The sequence below is a fragment of the Heterocephalus glaber genome, unplaced genomic scaffold (assembly GCF_053883595.1).
Source record: "Heterocephalus glaber isolate CG9 unplaced genomic scaffold, H.glaber_assembly_v1.0 deba00001546, whole genome shotgun sequence".
Classification (NCBI taxonomy): Eukaryota; Metazoa; Chordata; class Mammalia; order Rodentia; family Bathyergidae; genus Heterocephalus; species Heterocephalus glaber.
In genome coordinates, this window is record NW_028258339.1 from 1,639,248 (window position 1) to 1,664,311 (window position 25,064).

Genomic DNA, 25,064 nt, shown 5'->3' on the forward strand with positions numbered 1-25,064 from the left:
GATGAGGAGAGTAAAAACGAATCAATATGTGTTATTTATATGTATGTATGCCCTAAGATGAATGTAAAATTCATGAACTGCAAAAATGTACTAATGAAATAAAATTTCTTGAAAATGGCAAGCAAATTTATATAGAATACTGGACAAGTGGAAATGCATATGATATGGTAATTACTATGAAAATGTCACCTGTAGCACTTTGGAGAACAATAAAAATAATATATTGTATTAAAAAAACATAGTTTTGCTGGATATAACAGTCTGCATTACAAGTTGTTTTCTTTTGGGGCATGACTCACTTCACTTCGAGTTCTACTGGCCTTTAAGGTTTGTGTTGAGTAGTCCCCTGCGTCTCTTAAGTTTTACCTTCCTAAGTGATTTGTTGCTTTTCTCTAATAACTTATAAGTTGCTGACTTCTGAGATTTTAACCGATGTGTCATGACATTTTTTTCTTATGGTGGCTATTTGTGGTTCAGTATGACTCACTGGTCTGTAAGTTAAATTCTTTCTCAATATTTGGAAAGTTTTATGTTCTTATTTCTGTAAACAGGAATTTTATCCCCTCAGATGCCACCACTGAGGGGCCGATCCTGACTAAGCATGGCAAGAACCCAGTTATGGAACTGAATGAGAAGAGGCGAGGCCTCAAGTACGAGCTCATCTCTGAGACCGGAGGCAGCCATGACAAGCGCTTCGTCATGGAGGTCGAGGTTGTTGGACAGAAGTTTCATGGTGCTGGCTCAAACAAGAAAGTAGCAAAGGCATACGCTGCTCTTGCTGCACTTGAAAAGCTTTTCCCTGATGCCCCCCTTGCCTTCGATGCCAACAAAAAGAAGAGAGCACCGGTCCCTGTCCGAGGCGGACCAAAATTTGCTGCCAAGCCACACAACCCGGGCTTCGGGATGGGCGGCCCCATGCACAATGAAGTGCCCCCGCCCCCCAACCTCCGAGGCCGGGGCCGAGGATTTGGGGGCGCCAACCACAGAGGCTACATGAATGCTGCCACCGGGTACGGAAGTTATGGGTACAGCGGCAACTCTGCGACAGCAGGCTATAGTCAGTTCTACAACAACAGAGGGCATTCTGGGAATGCTGGTGGTGGCGGCGGCGGGGGCGGGGGCGGTGGTGGCTCTTCCGGCTATGGCTCCTACTACCAAGGGGACAACTACAACTCACCGGTACCCCCAAAACACAACAGGGAAGAAGCCGCCACATGGGGCTCAACAGAAGCCGTCTTACTGCTCAGGCTACCAGTCCCACCAGGGTCAGCAGCAGTCCTACAACCAGAGCCAGTACGGCAACTATGGCCCACCACAGGGCAAGCAGAAGAGCTACAACCACGGGCAAGGCAACTACTCCTACTCGAACTCGTACAGCTTGCTGGGAGGAGGGGGGCGGCTCAGACTACAACTTCGAGAGCAAATTCAACTACAGTGGTAGTGGAGGCCGAAGCGGTGGGAACAGCTGCGGCTCAGGCGGGTCATCCTACAACCCAGGGTCCCACGGGGGCTACGGCGGAGGTTCTGGGGGCGGCTCCTCATACCAAGGCAAACAAGGAGGCTACTCTTCACAGTCGAACTACAACTCCCCGGGCTCTGGCCAGAACTACAGCGGCCCTCCCGGCTCCTACCAGTCCTCACAGGGTGGATATAGCAGGAACGCAGACCACAGCATGAGCTACCAGTACAGATAAAGCCCTGTGTGGGCTGCGGCCTCCTGCTGCACTTCCGCCCGCCCGCCAGAAGATTCAGTTCGACACATCATCACAGTTACCATGTCAGCCAGCCGGCCCTCCAGGCACCCCACCCGTCCAAGTTGCTGTGTTGTGAGGTGCAGCGGCCCCCGGCCGTGCTGTGACCCCTGTTTAGCCGTGTTTGGGACTCCGTGTCTTCAGTGGTTTGTTAGTTGCCATTACAGCCTCGTCTGGGTAGAGTTTGAGTTCTTCACCGTTCAGTATCCCTCTGTCTATTTACACTTGGTGTTAACGTTGACTCGTTTGTCTTGAAATAGTCGTGGAAGGGATACGTCATCTGTTAATGCTTTTGTGAAGTGAGTTAAATGAGCTCTCTGTATTTTAATGCTTTAGTGTTTCAGTTTTATAAGTGAAGATTTTATTTTAAAAACCACTGGGAAAGAGTGGGGATTTTTGTTTGTCTGGGTCATTCAGGCAGTATATCTGAGTTCAGATGAATGTAGACAAAGAAAAAGTAAAGTGCGTGCGCCTCAGGCCTGCATGTCTGACCTTCCAGCCAGGCTGTTCCTACCCTCAGAAAGCGAGGTGAGGATGGCAGAATGGCCCCTGGTCACCAGAGGGGCTACCTCCAGACATCTTTTCCTGCCAGGGCAGCTCCACCTAGGCATCTTGGCACCAGCTCCTAGTGGTGTCAGGGAGGTTCGCAGTGGCCCTCACTGGCCTTTGGGGTGGGATCCAAAAATGCAGCTCCACCTCATTTCACCTCCAGGAGTTCTTGTGTCATTTGTTATTTGTAGTATAATCTCACATTGTGAGATTGTGAGCCACTGCTCTGGTGGCAGGCCTAGCTCACTTGGAATGGTGCAGAGGAGACCCTGGTGATGTAAGCCCAGACCTGGTCCAGCTGTGCAGGGAGGGCTGGCAGCTCTGTCATACGCAGGACACCACAGCCCAAGCCTCAAAGAGCCTCATGTGGAGAGGTTGGGCTCTTTCCATCTCCGGGTACCTGGATTGGATAGCAGACTTCCTGGAGCTGAGATTCCACCTCCCGGGCCAGCGCTGCAGTGTTGGGGACCAGAGTGTGCTCCTGGCTTCTGAAGAGTAGAGGTCCAGGCGGCTGCCAGATGTGCAGCATGAAGAACAGTGCCTCACCTCAGGAACTTTGTGACAAAGCATGGAGAAAACAGCTGAACCTTGGGCTGCACTGGCCTAGCCCAGGGAAAGGAGCGGGGGTGGCGGCATCACTCTGCTGGTATCTGTCTGGGAAGAGCCTGTGTGTCCTTGGCGCACACTGTCCCAGCCACCCCAACCTCCGAGACCTGGGCAGCTGCTGGTCTGCACCCTAGGCACTCTTGGCCTCCCCACTGTGGTGACCTTGTGTGTCGGAAGAGGCAGGGACTGTGTACGAAGAACTCCCCTGCTACCACAGGGCAGGTAAAGACTGGCCTTCGTTAGGGAAGAGCTTGCACTGAAGCTCTGGAGGATGATGCGCTCCTGGGGAGAGGTGGGAAGAAGAGGTGGCCTACAGTGACAACATTTGGGTGGCCTGTGGGTACACGGGACCCCCTCCAAGGCACAGTCATGGAGGGGTGGGTCCCAACTCTGATTTTGATGAACTGAATTTTTTTTTTGATGATGATGATGATGATCTGAAATTTGATGAGTCTGTGATGAATTTTGATGAGTCTGGCCCACCTGTGGACACTTGGAGGGCCAAGACAAGAAGAGACTGGTACTGTGTTGGAAGCAAGAGGACACCAGAGTGGGTAGCCTGTGTCAAGCGCTGCCCAGCAGCTGTCCACACCAGCTTTCCCTTAAAATAGCATTCCTGAGTCACCCTCACGTTCAACTAACTGCAGCCCCAGCCTGAGGGCTCACACCCACCCGGTCTTCCAGGCATCGAAGAGCTGGAGAGTATGGTGTCCTTGGCATCCTGAGCTGGTTTGGGGACCTCACTGGTGCTGAGAGTCCTGCATTGTCCCAGCCCTCAGGATCTGCCAGGCCAGCAAGCTGAGGAGCTTTGCTGCCTCTGCCAGGAGCAGCCGGCAAGAGTGTGTTTGCAGTGGAGGCTCCTTGACCAAGGTCAGGGTGGTTTAGGTAGATGATGTCCTGTGCCTGGAGTCACTACAGAGGCCCTAGGAGGGGCCTGGGAAGAGCTCCAGGGTGGGGCTGCACTCACCACAGAAGGCACAGGATGCCTGGGAGCAGAGGAGGGGGAGAGAAGACCAGCAGTCTGTAGCTGAGGTGATGTTAGGGAGGGGGAGCAAATTGTGTGTATGTGACATGACAGAGGGCACAGGGTTTCCAACTCCCTGGTTAAGCAGTGCCCGTGGGACCCTGATGGACTTCCGGGCCAGGGGTCCCGGACCTGACCTGGGGGTCCTTGCCCAGTGGCCTGATGAGCCTCTGCTGTGGCTGGGAAGTGGCATTTCCTCTACAATGCTGACCCTTGTGCCACTGGCAGGACCTGGCCCTCCGAAGTCACCCGGGCCTGACTCTGCAGCCAGTGTCGGGCTCCACGTTCACTTGCACTTCACTTGCACCTGAGACCTCTGGACACGGCAACAACGCAGCAGGCTTTAGGCTCAGATGCTTGCTCTAACCCATCCCATAATAAACAATTATGTGTGTGTCAAAAAAAAAACAACAAAAAGCAGGAATTTTATGTCATTTGTGATCTCTTCTGATTTTTCACTAATTCTAATTCATCTTAGATTAGTCTTCTTTGTATGATCTCACATTGGTTGGATCCATTTTTTATGTTCTCTTGTTGTTTCTAAGGTGCCCCTGAGTAGCTGATCACCTGCCTCAATCTTGTCTTCTAGTTCTTACATTCTGTTCTCAGACTGGTAATTTCTGTTGCTCACACATTCAATAGAATTTTTAAATTAATTTTATTGGTACATTTGAGGTATGCAAGGTAATGACATTCATCATTGAAAATTTGTACCTTTCTATGATATATCTTGGTTCTTACTATTTCCCCATTCCCCTGCCCTCCCTTCAACCCCACCACCTCTCCCTATCTACAAAGACTTTGTTTCCATTTTTTCCTTTTCTCATATTAATTCCATTTCCTTCTTTTCCCTACCCCTCCCACTTGCACTTCCTCTTTGCCCCTTTTCTTCCCATTTCACATTTTCCACTATAAATTTCAGTCCTTATTTACACTTTCAATTTCTCACACTAGAGAAACTATTTGTTATTTAAACATATGTGTCCTATTTATTTCATGTAAGAGCATGGCCTCAATGTGCATCCATTTAGCTATAAATGTCTCTAGTTTCTCATTCTTTATGGCTCAGAAATACTCCATTTTATATAAAAAGAAACATTTTCTCTATCCAGTCTCTGGTTGAAGGGAAATTGGTTTGCTTCCATAAATTTAGCTATCATAAATTCTGTTGGTATGAACAAGGGTGCACATATATCACTGTGGTAAGATTCTTTTAATTCTTTGGGGAAGATACCCAGTAGGGGAATAGCTGGGTTAAATGGGACCTCTAGTCCTAGTTCTTTGAGGTATCTGCTGCTGATTTCCACAGTGGTTGCACCAGGCTATACTCCCACCAGCACTGGAGCATGGTTTCTCTTTCCCCACAGCCCCGCCAGCATTTGTCATTGGTTGATTTCATGATAGCAGCCATTCTTTCTGGAGTGAGGTGGAATCTCAGTGTTGTTTTCATCTGCATCTCCCAAATGACCAGTGAAGTTGAACATTTTTTCATATGTTTATTTGCTGCTTTTACTTCTTTGTCTGAGAAATGTCTGTTCATTTCAAATGCCCATTTTTGAATTGAGCCTTTGAATTTGGGAGGTCTGATTTTTTTCAATTCTTTATATATTCTAGATAGTAGTCCTTTGTCTGAGGTACAGCTCCTAAAATTTTGTCCCACATTGTAGGTTGTCTCTTAGCTCTGTTGGTAGTTTCTCTTGCTGTGCAGAAACTTTTTAATAAGATGCGATCCTAGTTGTTGATTCTTTGTGCTAGTTCCTGTGCCACTGAGGTTTTGGTCATAAAATCATTTCTTATGCCAATGTCGTCAAGAGTTCTACCTAACTTATCTTCCAGAAAGTTTAGTGTTTCTGTCTTAATACTGAGATCTTTAATCCACTTTGATCTTAGTTTAGTGGATGGTGATAGGTATGGGTCTAGTTTTAATCTTTGGCAGGTTGAAATCCAGTTTTTTTCTAACACCATTTATTAAATAGGCTGTCTTTCCTCCCATGTCAAAGATGAGGTGGCTGAGTATGTCTGGAGTTGTTTCTGCATCTTCTAACCTATTCCACTGATCCTAAGGTCTGTTTCTTTGCCACTACCATGCTGTTTTTAACAGTAGTTTTGTAGTATAGTTTCAAATTGGGGATTGTGATACCTCCTGCTATGTCTCTGTTGCTTAGAATTGCTTTTGCTGTTCTAGGTCTCTTCTGGTTCCAAATGAATTTTTGTATTGTTTTCTCTAGTTGTGTGAAGTATATTGTTGGAATTTCAATCAGCCTTGCATCAAATCTATATAGTAGTTTTGGAAGTGTGTCCATTTTCACTATATTGGTTCTTCCTACCCAGGTGCAAGGGATGTCATTCCATTTTCTTATTTCCTCTTTGATCTCTTTTTTCAGAGTGCTGTAGTTTTGAGTGTAGAGGTCTTCTGTTACCTTTGTTAGATTGAGTCCTAGATATTTCACTTTTTGGGATGCTATTGTGAATGGAATTGTTTCCCTAATTTCTCTCTCAGTGAGTCTGTTATTTGTGTATAAGAAGGCTATTGTTTTTTGAGTGTTGACCCTGTATCCAGCTATTCTACTGAATCTGTCAATTAAGTCTAGAAGTCTTTTGGCAGAGGTTTTTGGGTCTTCTATGTAGAGTATCATATCATCAGCAAATAATGACAGTTTCACTTCTTCCTTTCCTACCTTTATTCCTTTTATTTCTTTCTCTTTTCTAATTGCTGTGGTAATGTTTCCAGAAATATATTGAATAGGAATGGTGATAGTGGACATCCTTATCTTGTTCCTGATTTTAGCGTGAAAATTTTCAGGTTTTGACCAATTAGTATGATGTTGGCTGTTGGTTTTTCATAGATAGCCTTAATCAGGTTGAGATAAAGACTTTCTATTCCAATTTCCTGTAGAGTTTTTATCATGAATTGGTGTTGGATTTTGTCGAATGCTTTTTCTGCAACTATTGAAATGATCATGTGGTTTATGTCATTGGTTCTGTTAATTTAGTGTATTACATTTATTGATTTATGAATGTTGAACCATCCTTCCATCCCTAGAATAAATCTCACTTGGTCAGGGTGTATGATCGTCTTGATGACCCTTTGTATTCTGTTTGCCATTATCTTGTTGAGAATTTTTTGCATCCGTGCTCATTAGGGAGATTGGCCTGTAGTTCTCAATTTGGATTGGTTCTTTCCCTGGTTTTGGAATCAAAGTAACACTTTCTTCCAGGAATGAATTTAGAAGCCTTGATATCCTTTCAATTTCCTTGATGAGTTTAAAGAGTAATGGCGACACTTAATTCAAAAGGAAACTCATAGACTGAAAGTTAAAGGGTGGAAAACAATACTCCATTTGACAGGAACCCAGAAAAAAGCAGGAGTAACTAGCCTCTTTGCAGATCAAGTAGATTTCAAACCAACACTGATTAAGAGAGATGAAGAACACTACATCCTTGTAAAGGGAACAATCCAAGAGGAAGAGATGACAATCACAAATATCTATGCACCAAACACTAGTGCACCCAACTATATAAAACAAATAGTAACGGACATGAAAAGTCATATATGCACTAATACAATTGTAGTGGGGGACCTCAACACCCCACTGTCACAGATAGATCAACTAGACAAAAAATAAGTAATGAAATACTAGAACTCAATCAAACTCTTGAACAAATGAACTTAACAGATGTTTATAGAGTGTTCCACCACAAAAAATCAGAATACACATTCTTCTCAGCTGCACATGGGCCATTCTCAAAAATAGACCACATGCTCACTCATAGAACATATTTAAGTAAGTGCAAAGGAATTGAAGTTATCCTCTGTATATTATCAGACCATAGTGCAATGAAATTGGAGATCCATAGCGAAAGAAACTCAAAAAATTTCACAAACAAATGGAAATTGAACAACACACTTCTGAATAACCAATGGGTCACAGAGGAAGATAAAGAAGAAATGAGACGGTTCCTGCAATTAAATGAAAATGACAATACAACATATCAGAATCTATGGGACACAATGAAAGCAGTCTTACAAGGGAAATTCATAGCAGTGAATACGCATATTAGGAAAACAGAATGAGCCCAATTAAACAACCTGATGCTGAACCTCAAGCTTCTAAAAAAAGAAGAGCAGGATAAACCCAAAGCTCATACAAGGGAGGAAATTATAAAGATCAGAGGAGAAATCAATGCAATGGAGAGTAAGAGAATGATACGAAAAATCAATGAAGCCAAGAGTTGGTTCTTTGAAAGAATCAACAAAATTGACAAACCCTTAGACAACTTTATCAGAAAAAGGAAAGAAAAGGCCCAAATCCATGCAATTAGTAATGAAAGGGGTGAAATTACAACAGACCCAGCAGAAATCCAGAGGATCATCAATACCTATTTCCACAACCTATACGCCAATAAGATGGACAACAGAGAAAAAATGGACAGATACCTAGATGCATATGAATTACCAAAGTTGAACGAAGAAGACCTAAAAATTCTGAACAACCCAATATCAACCAATGACATTGAAAACGTAATAAAAAACTTATCAACTAAGAAAAACCTGGGCCCTGATGGCTTCATTGCTGAATTCTGCAAGACATTTACAGAGGAACTTCTGGACTACTTTTTAAACTCTTCAATGAAATTGAAAGGGAAGCAAATTCATCCCTCCAAGCAGGCATCACCTTGATCCCCAAAGCAGAGAAAGACCCAACTGAAAAGGAGAACTATAGGCGAATCTCACTAATGAAAATAGATGCAAAAATCCTTAATAAGATGCTGGCAAATAGAATGCAGAAGATCATCAAGAAGATCATACACCCTGATCAAGTGGGATTCATCCCAGGGATGTAGGGATGGTTCAATATATGAAAATCAATCAATATAATACACTATATCAATAGAGCCAAGGACAAAAACCATATGATTATCTCCATAGATGCAGAAAAAGCATTTGACAAAATCCAACATGCATTTATGATAAAAACCCTACAAAAAATGGAATAGATGGTCTCTACCTCAAACTGATAGAAGCCATCTATGAAAAACCAACAGCCAATATCATACTAAATGGTCAAAAACTGAAATCCTTCACACTCAAATCAGGAACAAGACAAGGATGTCCACTAGCTGCACTCTTGTTCAATATAGTTCTGGAAACATTAGCCATAGCAATTAGACAAGAGAAAGAAATAAAAGGAATAAAGATAGGAAATGAAGAAGTCAAATTGTCATTATTTGCAGGTGACATGATACTGTATATAGAAGACCCCAAGAACTCCACCAAAAGTATTCTAGACTTAATAACCAAATTCAGTCAAGTAGCTGGTTACAAGGTCAATACACAAAAATCAATAGCTTTCCTCTACACCAATTACAGACTCACTGAGAGAGAAATAGGGCAAATAATTCCTTTCACAAGAGCATCTAAAAAACTGAAATACCTAGGAATCATCCTAACAAAAGAAATCAAAGACCTCTTCTCTGAAAACTATGGCACTCTGAAAAGAGAGATTGAAGATGATATCAGAAAATGGACAGACATCCCCTGCTCCTGGGTAGGAAGGATTAATATAGTGAAAATGGCCATACTTCCAAAACTGCTATATAGATTTAATGCAATTCCAATTGAGATCCCAGCGGCATACTTCATAGACCTCGAGAAAACAATCCAGACATTCATTTGGAACAAGAAGAAACCCAGAATAGCAAAAGCAATTCTAGGTAACAGAGACATGGTAGGGGGTATCATGATACCCAAACTGAAACTCTACTACAAAGCTACTGCGATAAAAACAGCATGGTACTGGCAAAGAAACAGACTTGAGGACCAGTAGAACAGAATAGAAGATGCAGAAACAACTCCAGACACACTCAGCCATCTCATCTTCGATAAAGGAGCCAAACACCCTCACTGGAGGAAAGATAGCCTCTTTAATAAATGGTGCTGGAAAAATTGGGTTTCAACTTGCCAAAGATTAAAACTAGACCTGTATCTCTCACCATGCACTAAACTAAAATCAAAATGGATTAAAGATCTAAATATTAAAATAGAAACTCTGAACCAGTTGGAACAGAGTTTAGGTAGAACCCTTGAAGACATCGGTGTAGGAAAAGATTTTATGAATAAAACCTCAGTTGCCCGAGAACTAACAAAAACAATCAACAAATGGGATCTCTTCTTATAAAAGACTTCTGCACAGCAAGAGAAACCACCAGCAGTGTGAAGAGACAATCCACAATGTGGGAAAAAATCTTCACCTGCTCTTCTTCAGACAAAGGTCTACTATCTTGAATCTATAAAGAACTTAAAAAGATCAGACCTCCCAAATTTAAAGACCCAATCCAAAAATGGGCATCTGAAATGAACTGACATTTCTCAGACAAAGAAGTAGAAATAGCAAATAAGTACATGAAAAAATGTTCAACATCACTAGTCATTCGAGAGACGCAAATGAAAATAACGCTGAGATTCCACCTCACTCCAGAAAGAATGGCTGCTCTCATGAAATCAACCAATAACAAATGCTGGCAGGGCTGTGGGGAAAGAGGAACCCTGCTCCACTGCTGGCGGGAGTGTAGACTGGTGCAACCACTGTGGAAATCAGTATGGAGATACCTCAAAGAACTAGGACTGGAAGTCCCATTTGACCCTGCTATTCCTTTGCTGGGGATCTTCCCCAAAGAATTAAAAGAATCATACCACAGTGATATATGTGCACCCATGTTCATAGCAGCATAGTTTGTAATAGCTAAAACTTGGAAACAGCCCAAATGTCCATCAACTGGATACTGGAAAAAGAAAATGTGATTTTTTTAATAAAATGGAGTACTACTCAGCCATAAAAATGAGAAATTAGAGACATTTATAGCTAAGTGGATGCACATTGAGGCCATACTGTTAAGTGAAATAAATAGGACACACATGAATAAATACTGAATAGTTTCTCTTGTGTGAGAAACTGAAAGTGTAAATAAAGACTAAATGTATAATAGGTAATGTGAAATAGGAAGAAAAGGGGCAAAGGGGAAGGAAGTGGGATGGCTAGGGGAAAGGATAGAAGGGAATGGGATTAATATGAGAAAATGGAAAAATAGGAACAAAATCTTTGTAAATAGGGAGGAATGGAGGGGTTGAAGGGAGGGCTGGGCAAGGGTGAAAAATAAGAACCAAGAGAGATTATGTAAAGGTGCAAATTTCCAATGATGAATGTCATTATATTATATACCTAAAATGTACCATTGATTAGAATGAATAATCAATAATGCCAAATAAGAGGAAAAGGTCCAAAGGGGTAGGGGTAGTGGGAGGGACAGAGGAAAGGAAAGAAGGGAAAGGAGAAATGATGAGAAGTGGAAAAAATGGAAATAAGTCTTTGTAAATAGGGAAGGGTGGAAGGCATGAAGGGTGGGCTAGGAGTGGGGAAAAAATAAGAACCAAGATGCATTATGTAAAGGTACAATTCCCAATGAGAAATGTCATTGTGTTGTATGCCTACAGTGTACCAATAAAAGAAATTAATAAAAAAAATTAAAAACAAAACAAAACAAAACAAAAAAACAAAACCACTTTCTACATACTGCCAGAGCTGACTTCTAATACTTTGTTTTGTTAAACAAATTTCTATCTATGTTCATACTTTTTTCTTCTATCATCTTTATCCAGTTTTAGGATTAGCACAATGTTGATTTCCTAAAATGAGGGGAGAAGTGTTCCTTCTTTTTTCTGCTTTAAATGTTTGGTATAATTTATTAGTTAAAATGTATATGAGCCTGCTCTTGTCATATAGGTAGGTTTTCAAGCTAGGAATATGCTTTCTTTAATAGATGCTATTCAAATTTATATTTCCTCCAGAGTTAGTTTCATTAATTTGTCTTCCAGGGTACTTCTTAGAAGTTGTCAAATTTATTTCAAAACAGATTTTTGTAATATGCTTTCTGTATCCTTTTAAATTCTGCAAAATCTGTGGTAATGTCTCCTAGGTCTTGATATTATAGTTTTAAAAATGTATAATTGTTATCATGTAATAGGAAGTAAACATCTAAACGAGCAGGGGAAGTGGGAGGGGTAGGGGAAAGGAAAGAAGGAAAAAGAAAAAATATGAGAAAAGGAAAAAGATGGAAACAAAGTCTTTGCAGATAGGGAAGGGTGGAGGGGGTGAAGGGAGGGCAGGGGAAGGGGAAAAAAATAAGAACCAAGATACTCATGTAATGGTACAAGATCCCAATGATGTATGTAACTATATTTTATCCCTAAAATGTACCAATAAACTTAATGGGAAAAAAAATAAGAGTAATGGCGGTAGTTCTTCTTTAAATGTCACGTAGAATTCAGCAGTGAATCCATTGGGACCTGGGATTATTTTTGTTGGTAAATTTTTTATTACATTTTTGATTACGCTGATTGGAATTGGAGTGTTTAGAATTTCTATTTCTTCTTCATTTAACTTTGACAGTTTGCATTTATCTAGGCATCTGTCCATTTCTTCTGTGTTTTTCATTTTATTAGAGTACAGTTTCTCCAAGTAGGTATTTATGATCCTCTAGATTTCTGCTGGATCTGTTGTGACTTCACCTTTTTCCTTCTTAATTGCATGGATTTGAGCCTTTTCTTTCCTTTTTTGATAAAGTTGGCTAAAGGTTTATCGATTTTGTTTATTCTTTTGAAAAACCAACTCTTTGATTCATTGATTTTTTTGAATCATTCACTTCGTCTCCACTGCATTGATTTCTCCTCTGATCTTTATAATTTCCTCTCTTGTATGAATTTTGGGATTGTTATGCTCTCTTTTTCTATAAGCTTGAGGTTCTGTCTTAGGTTATATTTATGTTCTCTCTGTTTTCCTAATATGGGCATTCACTGCTATGAATTTCCCCTCATAGAACTGCTTTGATTGTGTCCCATAGATTCCTATACGTTGTACTAGCCATATTTAATTATAGAAACTGTCTAATTTCTTCTTTAATTTCCTCTGTCACCCATTGGTTGTTCTGCAGGATGTTATTCAGTGCCCATGTTTTTGTGGGTGTTTTGTGGTTTCTTATGTTATTCATCTCCAATTTTATTGCACTATGGTCTGATAATATGCAGGGGGTAACTTCAGTTTTTTTCCATTCACTTAGACATGTCCTGTGAGCTATCATGTGTTCTGTTTTGGAGAATGACCCGAGTACAGCTGAAAAGAATGTATATTCTGATTTTGTGGGGTGGAACACTCTGTAAACATCTATTAAGTTCATTTGTTCAAGAGCTTGGTTCAGTTCTAGAATTTTGTTGTTGATTTTTTGTCTAGATGTTCTGTCTATTTGTGAAAATGGGATATTGAGGTCCCCCACTACAATTGTATTGTGCTTATTTGGTTTTTCATGTCCATTAATATTCGTTTTGTATAGTTGGAAGCATTTGTATTTGGTGTATATATATTTAGTATTGTCATCTCTTCCTCTTGGATTGTTCCCTTCACAAGGGTGTAGTGACCATCATTGTCTCTCTTAATTCATTTTGGTTTCAAATCTACTTTGTCTGCAAATAAGATTGCCACCCCTGCTTTTTTCCCAGGTTCCTGTTTCATGGAGAACTGTTTTCCATTCTTTCTCTTTCAGTCTGTGAATTCATTTTTGAGTTAGGTGTATTTCTTGTATACAGTATATTGTTGGATTTTGCTTCTTAATCCATTCTCTCAGTCTGTTTCTTTTGATTGGTGAATTGAGACCATTAACATTGGTGGGTATAATTGATAGATATTGACTCATTCTTGTCATGATATTTTACTTTTGTTGGCTCTTTTATTTCTTATTTTTTGCCCTTTCCCTTTAGTTTTTTGCCTTGGCTGGTGGCTTCCCTCTGTTGGGCCTTGTGGATTTGTGACCTTCATTGTCTTTTTCTAGGAAATTGTTTAGATTTGCTTGGTGTGCTGGTTTGGTATTTATGAAATTTCCCAGGTGTTCTTTGTCATGAAAGTATCTAATTTCCCCATTGATTTTGAAAGATAATTTTGCAGGATACAACAGTCTAGGTTGGAAGTTATTTTATTTTAGGGCTTGAAATACTTCACTCCAGGCTCTCCTTGGTTTGAGGGTTTGTGTTGAGAAGCCTGCTGTGATTCTGATGGGCTTTCCTTTGTAGGTGATTTGTTTCTTTTCTCTAACTGCCTATAGGATTTTGTTCTTCTGTTGGGTTTCTGGGATCTTGACTATTATATGTCTAGGTGTAGATTTTTTTAGTCATGGCTAGTTGTAGTTGTATATGCCTCACTTATCTGTAAGTCCAATTCTCTACCTTTGTCTGGGAAGTTTTCTACTATTACTTCTTTGAACAGTATTTTTATGTCAATTGTACTGTCTCCTGTTTTTTCTTGGACTCCTATCAGTCTTATGTTATTCTTCTTTGTATCATCTAGCAGCAGTTCGATTGATTTCTCATGGGCCCTCACTATCTTTAAGAAATATCTCTTTTCATGGTCCTTCACTGCAATCCTGTCTTCTATATCTGATATTCTGTCTTCAGATTCTCTTAGTCTGCTCTGCATGCTTTCAATGGAGTTTTTAATCTCCTGAATATCTGTTTGAATCTGTTTCATGGATTCCATTTCTTGCTTATGTTGAGCAATCATGGTTTCCATCTCTTTTTGTTATGCTGGGCATTCATGCCTTCCAGCATGTTTCTGATATCATCTATTTTCTCATTTGTTTCTGCTCTAGAGCTTCTAATCATGTCTTTCACTCTGCTCATCATCTGTGTATTTATCTGGGAGATTATTTCTCCTTTGAACTTTTCTAGAGCCTCATTCTTCTGTTTTGTTACTTCCTGTGCTATCCATTCAGGGCATCCATGTGGTTGATTACCAGACTTTTACACCTCGTTTCCTCCAGAATGTATCCTTGGTGGGGTGGAAGTCTCAGTTTGTGCCTCGCTTAAATGGCTTCTCATTTTTGTTTTTGATACTGCCCTTGGTTTATTTTCTGGGTTGATACTTCGAAGTCGCTTATTGTAAGTATCTTTGTTGCTTGTAATTAGAACCCTTATGGAATGATTGCTTCTCAGAGTTATCTTCCAGATATATAGCTGGTCCTTAGGTTTTGAGTCTCTAATGACTCTGAGGCTATCTAATTTTCATTATATAAGGAAAGACCACTGAAGAGATCAATTACAACACCTTAGCCCAAGTGATACAATCAGCAAAACCATAGCATCAAGTACATTTTAGAAAATGACAAATTGTGAAAGTTATTAATCTATCACCTTTAACTGTGTGAATTAAATCAAAATCGCGGACCACCCCTACATATGTTTATAGTGAATAAACTCTTCAATAGAGCTATTTAACCCTTCAGGATGTGGAGTTAGAAGGAGTTGGGTAGGGAGGGATAGATAGGTAGAAGGATAGGGGAAAGTTAGCAGTGAGGCCAGAGGACACAGGTGAGAGAATGAAAAAGAGAATAAATGGAAAATAAAGAAGAAATCTGAATTAGGGTCAGAACAGGAAAAGGGAGATGAAGAACAATGTGGGACAGCAAGAGAGTGACTGTGAGAGAGAGAGAACGGAAAGAGAAAAGAAAGAAATACAAGAGAAAAATAAAAATTTGAAAAGATAGGAAAAAAATTTAAAATAAGAGCAAAAAAACCCAATAATAATAATTTTGGAAATAAAAAATAAATATGGAAATGAATGGCCTCCTTTGGGGTATCTCTCTGCTGTCACAAAAGACAACGTGGGTAACATTGTGCAGATATGCATCAGTTAGTCTCAGCAAGCCTGTTACAGATCCATGGGATTCAGGCAGATTTCTGGTGGCAAGTCCCAAGTTGAGCTCCCTGTCCTACTGTAGGGTTGAACTCTGCAAGGTTGTACTTCAGGTTCCAGCTGCCTTTCCTCGGAAGATAGTCCAGGTTCTGATGGTAGTTGATGGTCCCTCCAAATTACCCAGTACGGTGGTCTGGTGTCCCCTGTTTCTTTGCAATGTGGAACCAGGTAGCGGTACACCCAAGAGGCTCTAGGTGAGGAGGGGGTCCTGCAGGTGCCCATGGGCGTGGCCAGTGGCAAGGTGTCCTCAACTTCTGGCTGGCCCCTGCCAGTGTGCTTGGCGTAGGCTGGAAGGGGCAGGACTTCCGGTGACCCTGGACTGCTCTCTGGTGCCAGGCAGGTGTGCTTGGAGAAGGCTGGATGGGGCGGGACCTGCTTTTACCTCTTTGTCTGAGAAATGTCTGTTCATTTCATATGCCCATTTTTGGATTGGGTCTTTAAATTTGGGAGGTCTAATTTTTTTAAAGTTCTTTACACATTCTAGATGGTAGACTTTTGTCTCAGTGATAGCTGATGAAAAATTTTCCCCACATTGTGAATTGTCTCTTCACACTGTTGGTCATTTTTCTTGCTGAGTAGAAGCTTTTTAATAAGAAGCGATCCCACTTGTTAATTGTCTGTGATAGTTCACGGGCAACTGAGGTTTTGTTCATAAAATCTTTTCCTACACCAGTGTCTTCAAGAGTTCTACCTAACCTCTCTTCCAGCTGCTTTAGTGTTTCTATTTTAATATTTAGATCTTGAATGCATTTTGATTTTAGTTTAGTGCATGGTGAGAGATATAGGTCCCGTTTTAATCTTTGGTCAGTTGAAACCCAATTCTTCCAGAACCATTTAGTAAAGGGGCTATTTTTCTTCCAATGAGGGTGTTTGGCTCGTTTGTAGAAGATGAGGTGGCTGAGTGTGTCTGGAGTTGTTTCTGCATCTTCTAATCTGTTCCACTGCTCCCCAGGTCTGTTTCACTGCCAGTGCCATGCTGTTTTTATCACAGTAGCTGTGTAGTATAGTTTCAAGTTGGGGATTGTGATACCCCCTACTTGTCTTTATTGCCTAGAAATGCCTTTGGTATTCTGGGTCTCTACTTGTTGCAGATACATTTTTGGATTGCTTTTTCAAGGTCTGTGAAGTATGCTGCTGGTATTTCAATTGGGATTGCATAGCAGTTTTGGAAATGTGACCATTTTCACTATGTTGATTCTTCCTACGCAGGAGCAAGGGATGTCTTTCCATTTTCTAATTTCCTCTTCAATCTCTTTTTTCAGAGTGCTATAGTTTTCAGAGTAAAGGTCTTTGATTTCCTTTATTACTTTGATTCCTAGGTATTTCAAGTTTTGGGATGCTATTGGGAAAGGAATTGATTGCCCATTTCTCTCTCAGTGAGTCTGCTTTTTCTGTACAGACAAGCTATTGATTTTTGTGTGTTGACCTTGTATCGAGCTACTTTACTGAATTTGGTTATTAGGTGTAAAAGACTTTTCATGTCATTCTTGGGGTCTTCTATATAGAGTATCATGTCATCTGCAAATAAAGGCAATTTGACTTCTTCATTTCCTATCTTTATTCCTTTTACTTCTTTCCCTTGTCTAATTGCTGTGGCTAATGTTTCCAAGACTATATTGAACAAGAGTGGTGATAGTGGACATCCTTGTCTTGTTCCTAATTTTAGTGTGAAGGATTTCATTTTTTGACCATTTAGTATGATATTGGCTGTTGGTTTTTCTTAGATGGCTTTTATCAGATTGAGGTAGAGACTGTCCATTCCAACTTTTTGTATGTTTTTTATCATAAATGCATGTTGGATTTTGTCAAATGCTTTTTCTGCATCGATTGAGATGATCATATGGTTTTTGTCCTTGGCTCCATTAACATAGTGTATTACATTGATTGATTTGTGTATGTTGAACCATCCCTGCATCCCTGGGATGAATCCCACTTGGTCAGGGTGTATGATCTTCTTGATGATCTTCTGCATTCTATTTGCCAGTATTTTAGTAAGGATTTTTGCATCTATGTTCATTAGTGAGATTGGCCTATAGTTCTCTTTTTCATTTGGGTCTTTCTCTGCTTTGGGGATGAAGGTGATGCTTGCTTCCAGGAATGAATTCGGGAGTACTGGTTCCCATTCCATTTCACTGAAGAGTTTAAACAGTAATGGCAGCAGTTCCTCTCTAAATGTCTTGTAGAATTCAATAGTGAAGCCATCAGGACTCGGGTTTTTCTTAGTTGGTAAGTTTTTAATTATGTTTTTAATTTCATTGATTGATATTGTGTTGTTTTGAATTTTTAGGTCTTCTTCATTCAACTTTGGTAATTCACATGTATCTACGAATCTGTCCAGTTCCTCTGTATTTTCCACCTTATTAGCGTATAGGTTCTCAAAGTAGTTATTCATGATCCTCTGGATTTCTGCTGGGTCTATTTTAATTTCACCCTTTTCATTCCTAATTGCATGGATTTGGGCCTTTTCTTTCCATTTTCTGATAAGTTTGGCTAAGGGTTTGTCAATTTCGTTTATTCTTTTGAAGAACCAACTCTTGCCTTCATTGATTTTTTGCATCGTTTTCTTAGTCTTCATTGCATTGATTTCTGCTCTGATCTTTATAATTTCCTCCCTTGTATGATCTTTGGGTTTGTCCTGCTCTTCTTTTTCTAGAAGCTTGAGGTTCAGCATCAGGTTGTGTAATTGAGCTCGCTGTGTTTTCTTAATGTGAGTATTCAGTGCTATGAATTTCCCTTGTAAGACTGCTTTCACCATGTCCCATAGATTCTGATATGTTATATTGTCATTGTCATATAATTGTAGAGACTTTCTTATTTCTTCTTTGATTTCCTCTGTGACCCATTGATCATTCATACGTGTGTTGTTCAATTTCCATGTGTTTATGACATTTTTGCAGTTTCTCTTGCTATTAATCTCCAATTTTATTGCACTGTGGTCTGATAATATGCAGGGGATAACTTGAATTCCTTTGCACTTACTTAAACATGATCTAAGTATATGGTCTATTTTGAAGAACAACCCATGTGCAGCTGAAAGAATGTGTATTCTGATTTTGTGGGGTGGAATACTCTGTAAATATCTGTTAAGTTCATTTGTTCAAGTTTGATTGAGTTCTAGTATTTCTTTGTTTATTTTTTGTCTAGTTCTATCTATTTGTGACAGTGGGGTATTGAGGTCCCCCACTACTATTGCATTAGTGCTTATATCATTTTTCACGTGCATTAGTATTTGCTTTATATAGTTGGCACACTAGCATTTCTTGCATACATTAATGATTGTCATTGCTTCCTCTTGGATTGTTCCCTTTTCAAGGATGTAGTTTCATTCTTTGTCTCTCTTAATCAGTGTTGGTTTGAGATCCACTTGATCTGCAAAGAGGATAGCTACTCCTAGTTTTTGGGGGGGTTCCTGTCTCATAGCATATTGTTTTCCACCCTTTAACTTTCAGTTTATTAGTTCATTTTTGAATTGTGTTTCTTGTATGCAGCATATTGTTGGATCTTGCTTCTTGACCCATTTTGTGAGTCTATTTGTTTTGATTGGTGAATTGAAACCATTAACATTGATGATTATAACTGATACATATTGACTTATCTTTGTTCTGAGTTTTTCTTTTTGTTGGATTCTCCCCCTTTGCGTTTAATTTCTTGTCATGCCTGATGGATGCATTCTGCCAGGCTTCCATTGATTGTGATCCTCATTGTCTTTTCCTATGATACTTTCTAAAATTTTTTGCAGTTTGGTTTGGTATTCATGAAGTTCCTGAGGTGCTCTTTGTCATGAAAGTGTCTTATTTCTCCATCAATTTTGAAAGATAGTTTTGCAGGGTATATCAATCTGGATTGGAGGTTGTTTTCCCTTACGGGTTGAAATGCATCACTCCATGTTTTTCTTGGCTTGCTGGTTTGTGTTGAGAAGTCTGATGTTATTCTGATGGGCTTTCCTTTTTGTGTGATTCATTTCTTCTCTAACTGCTTGCAGAATTTTATTCTTCTGTTGGGTTTTTGGCATCTTAACTATTATATGCCTATGTGTAGATTTTTTTTGGTGAAGGCTAGTTGGAGTTATATATGCATCACTTATCTCTATGTCAAGTTCTTTTCCCCTGTTTGGGAAGTTTTCTGCCATCACTTCTGTGAACAGTTTTTTTATGATGTGTGCACTCTCTCCTATTTCTTCATTGACTCCAATCAGTCTTATTCTTCTTTGCATCATATAGCAGCTGCTGAATTGATTTCTCGTGGTCCCTTACTATTTTAAAGAAGTTTTTCTCTTCCTGGTCACTAATTGCAATCTTATCTTCTGTTTCTGAAATTCTGTCCTCACCTTGGCTCATTCTGCTGCATAAACTTTCAATGGAGTTTTTAATCTCCTGGAAATCTGTTTGCATCTGTTTTATGGATTCCATTTGTTTACTATGTTGGGATTCCATCATGTTCCTCAGCTCCTCTATTTATTTTAATCTGTGTCCTCTCTAGATTTATTAATCACATCTTTTACCAAGGGCACAATTTCTGCTGTTAAGTGAAAAATTATTTCTGATTTCATTTTTTCTAGGTCCTCTTTCCTTGTCAGTTGAGGGAGTCCAGGTGGTTGAGTATCAGATGTTCCATCTTGTTCCCCTTTCGGGTTGCCTTAGGTGATCTGGAAGTCTGATTTTGAGACTTATTTATGTGTCTTTTCATTTCAACAAATGCAGCCTGCTGTGCCTTTGTTGAGGTGACTTTTTGCTCACCCAATGGTCTTCAATTCTCAGCAAGCCACTGAGCAGCCTTTAGTTTGCTGCTCACCCGTACACTAATTCCTGGGTTCAGAGTGGTGACCTTCTGGATCACTGATCTGACCTGTTGTCTGGGCGGGCTTCTGGCTGGGGCCTGTGCACACTTGGGATGGTATCTAGGTGTGTCTCTCACTGGGTCCCCTATGTAGCTATTGTCTGGGAGGGCCTTTGTGTGCCCCAGCTCCTGTTGTCTGCACAGGCTTCTGGCTGTGGTCTCCTTGCACTTATGAATTGCATCGGGGCAAGCCTCTGGCTGTTGCTTATGCCCCTGTGTAACTCTTTTCTAGGCAGGCCTTTGGCTGTGGCCAATGGTATGGCTGGCCTCTGGCTGAAGCTTGTGTGCCCATGCAGTTCTTTTCTGGGTGTGTGTGTCTGAACCTCTGGGTGTGGGGTGGAGCCCTGGCTGGGATCTGCCTGCAGCTGCTCAGCTGTGGTACACACAGCTGCTTCCCTAGGATCTAAGCGCACTTAACGATGGTATGGCAGGCCTCTCTTCAATAGAATTTTTAATATCTTTGATTTTTTTGGTATCTTTTTATGGACTCCAATTCTTTGTTGAACTGGTTATTCATGTTTTGTATTTTTTTGTTTAGATCAGCTCTTTTTTCATTAATCTTTTTGGTAAACTCATTGATTGTTTTATGAAGCCTATTATCTTTTTAGTTATATCTTTTATGAGCTTGCTGGGCACCTTATTGATCTTTTTATCTCCTCTTTTATTATTTCAAATAATTCAGCTGTGTAGCCTTTCTTTGATTTTCTCCCATCCATGCTGATACCACTTGGATTTTTTTGGCTTCTCTTCTCATGTTGCTATTGTGTGTGTGTGTGTGTGTGTGTGTGTGTGTGTGTGTGTGTGTGTGTACATGCCCAGCATGTGTGCTGAGATTTGGGGGTCAGTTATTTTGGAAAGACTTGTTGCTCATATGGAGGTCTCCATATTTCTGCCTTTCAGTCGTATACTCTAGGTATGGCTAAGTATAGGGCTTTGACTATATTCCAAGATCCAATCATCACCTCTGTTCATTGGAAGGGCTGGTTCCAGTCTCACTAGCTCAGCATTCAGAACTCCAAAAATAGAACACAATATTGTTAATGACACAAGAACAATCCAGGTATTTGCATGCAGAGAAAACCAAGTAATAGCAGCAACTTGTCACCCTGACAATAGCAACAAGATTAGGGAAAATAATAGCATCAAAAACAAATCAGATATTGATGTACCATATAAACCAATAATTTACCACCTCTTAATCATAGAAAAAAGCTATATTGTTATAATGTCAACATTAAGACAAACCAAATATTAACATGCAGTGAATATCTACTAAATGCAGCAAGTATACCTCCACTAACAACAGAAAAGAATTCAACAGTAATAGCAGAGAGTTAAATAAATATCTAAAGGTTTATAACAGTTAATGGTCATAATATTAATGAAAAAGCAGGGAATGGGAAAATGAGAGGCAAACTTTGAAAAATGAAAGAAAGGTGAGAAGGAAGATAGAAAATTTACATAAAGGATCTTATTAAGGATTGAAGAGAAATTAATAGAATTAGGTAAACAACACAAAACAACAAACACAAAAGAAGAAACAGAAAAAATCAGAGAACAAAATAAAGAAGAAGACAAAAATAAGGAAGAAAAAATTGAAAGAAAAAACTCAAACCCTGAAGAACCAATTACAGAAAAGGAAAGAAAAAAGTCTAAAAATTCCACTGTATTTTTTGAATGGATCTTTTCTTTTCTTGGTCTGCAGTCTTGGAATCCAGTAGATGTGGGGGAAGGATAGTGAATCACTTCTAAGACCTGTTTTGTTTTCTCACTCATGTTTCTGTGTGTGAATGCTGGATCCTACCCTGTCTTTCCCGCTGGGTGGAGCTGTCAATGGTGTTCCCTAAGGCTGTAATCACTAGTCAGCTCCTCTTTTCATATCCCTCTGTGCACCTCAATTCAGTTTTCTCTGCCTAGCTCTATGGCTTGTGTGTTTGTAAAATACCCCTAACTCCATTCCAGATGCCCCTCTGTCTGTATACCACAGGCTGTGGCAACTGTCCAAACCAAGGCATGTCTTAGCTCATGTTGCTGGATGGAGAAAACAAACAGATCACTTGGTCTCTGCCTGATATAGGAAGAAGGGCAGGGATTCAGACTGCTTGATTCAGCCACCTCTGTAACTCCTGCCAGAAGGTAAATTTTTCATGAGGTCTGTCCAGCCTGCTTCCTCTCCACTACTGTCTTCTGTAACTGTCCCCTACTCTGTCCTATGGAAGAGGGACAGCAGAAACCCTGGAGTATAGCTGTTCTGCAGTTGCTCTGTTGCAGTCCCACATAATTAATCCCTTCTCCAATGGCTTCTAATTAAACCCTGTCAGATATGGCAGGTTTTGCACTGGACTTCCTCCCCAACTCCAGCCTGTCTTGCAAAAGCAGTTACTTGCAGAGTAAAATGCTATGCATCTTTGCCATTTGTAGTACCTATGGGCTTCTTTTGGGGCCATCACTGCCAACCTCATCCACTGTCTCTCCCAGTTGCTGACCACCCAGCCTGCCTCATGTCAATGGAGGCAGATACCCCACAGTGGGAGCCAAGGTGAGATTTCCAGATTGCCTCTTTCCTTTGTCTCTGCTGCCCAGCTTATTTCAGCTTCTCCTCTAATCTTCCCATCAGTTCCCTCCCAATTCCCACAGATTCACTTCTTTCCTTCTCTTCACCAAATTGCTGTCTTCCAGGTATCTAAAGTCCAGGTCCTGGAGTGTTCATACTTTGCTGCCCATCTTTACTCTGCCATTTTTCCTTCCCCAAGCACCTTCCTAAAAAGGAACTGGTGTCCAGAATATAAATAATGTTTACAACTTAATAAAAACAAGTCAAATAATCCAATAAAAATGAACAAAGGATTTGAATTGATATTTCTCCCTTGAAAATGTACATGTGGCAAGGAATTGCAGGAAAAGACATTCATTATAATTATTTATAAGAAATATGGAATCAACATCAAAATTAGATACCATTTCTCATCTACCTAGGGTATTTACAGTAACAAAGATAGATGATTACCAGTGTTGGTGAAGATGTAAAAAATTGAAACCTTCCTATATTTTGGTAGGAATATGAAAAGGTACAGACACTTTGGTAAGTAGCTTGGCAGCATTTTAGCATAAATTGCCCAATGATCCAGCATTCCTAGATATCTACCTCCAAAATGAAAACATTTGTGCACTCAGAAACTTGTACATGAATGTTCATAGAAGCATTAGTCATCATTGCCCAATGTAGAAGTGTATTCATCAAAGGGTGAATGGATAAACAAAATGTGATATATCCCGATAGCAGCATGCTATTTGGCAGTAAACAGAAGTGAAATACTGATACATGCCACAACGTACATGAACTTTGAAAACTTTATGCTATGTAAAAGAAACCAGACACAAAATGCAACATACTTTTTAATACTAATTATAGGAAAAAGCAAATCTATAGAGACAAAATGTGATTTGAAGTTACTTGTATACATACTCTATAGGAGCTCAGGATTTCTTTGTGGGGTTTATGGTAATATTCTGAAATTAGTGGTGATGATTGTACAACTCTTTAAATGCCCTAAAAATCCTTGCATTACATTTAAAATTAATAAATACTTTGGCATGGTAATTTCATGGTATATAAACTATATCTCAATAGAGTTGTTAATTAAAAATGAAGCTGGCCATGGTGGTACCCACCTGTAATCTCAGCAATACGTGAGGTGAAGATCACAAGTTTGAGCCCAATTTGGGAACTTAGTGCCTTAGCTCAGTGAGAAGGAACTGGGTTCATCCCCCAGTATTGAAGAAAAAAAATCACTTTTCCTACATGCTATATATTGGAAGAAGTCTTCAATTAATTTCTGTCTGTCTATCTATCTATCATTTGTCTATCTATCTATATATATATACATAATATTTTTATTAGTGTATGATTGTGATACATAAGAAATACATTCAGTGTGAAGAATTGGTACATATACATTATCTCATCTTGATCCTTTCTACTTTCCCTTTCCCTCCCATCCCTCCATTTTTCCCTTATCCTCAGATTCCTTACCATCTCCACAAAGTCTGTCTCCATGTTTCCTGCCATCTGTGTTTTATTTTGCTTTAAAAATTATTTATACTTTGGGTTTATCATATAAGAGAAACAGTATGATATTTAACCTTGTTTCTCTGATTTATTTCACTTAACATTATGATCTCAAGGTGCATTTATCTTCTTACAAATGATTCACATTTATCCTTCTTTCTGGCTGACTAGTACTCCAGTGCATATATATATATATATCACATATATACCACATATTCTTTATCCATTCAACTGTTGATGAGCATATAGGCTGTTTCCAAGATTTAGCTCTCATGACTTTTGTGCCTTTAAATGACATAAAAGGAGAGAGGGAGGGAGGGAGGGAGAGAGAGATTTGCTCTCAAAGTTATTTTTTTCTGCAGTTGGGATTTCAAGAATGAAATTGTTCATGTGTAGGAATCTGCTGATCTGAGTCTGGAATAGAAATACACATG

At 39.9% G+C, this 25,064-nt stretch overlaps 1 protein-coding gene and 1 pseudogene across 2 annotated transcripts in view; both read left to right on the plus strand.

Moving 5' to 3' along the window:
- The window catches only part of LOC147824378 (interleukin enhancer-binding factor 3 pseudogene), a 33,147-nt pseudogene extending 23,281 nt beyond the window's left edge, over positions 1-9,866 (plus strand).
- The window catches only part of Shroom4 (shroom family member 4), a 273,979-nt gene that overhangs the window by 107,956 nt on the left and 140,959 nt on the right, over positions 1-25,064 (plus strand). The window lies entirely within an intron of this gene.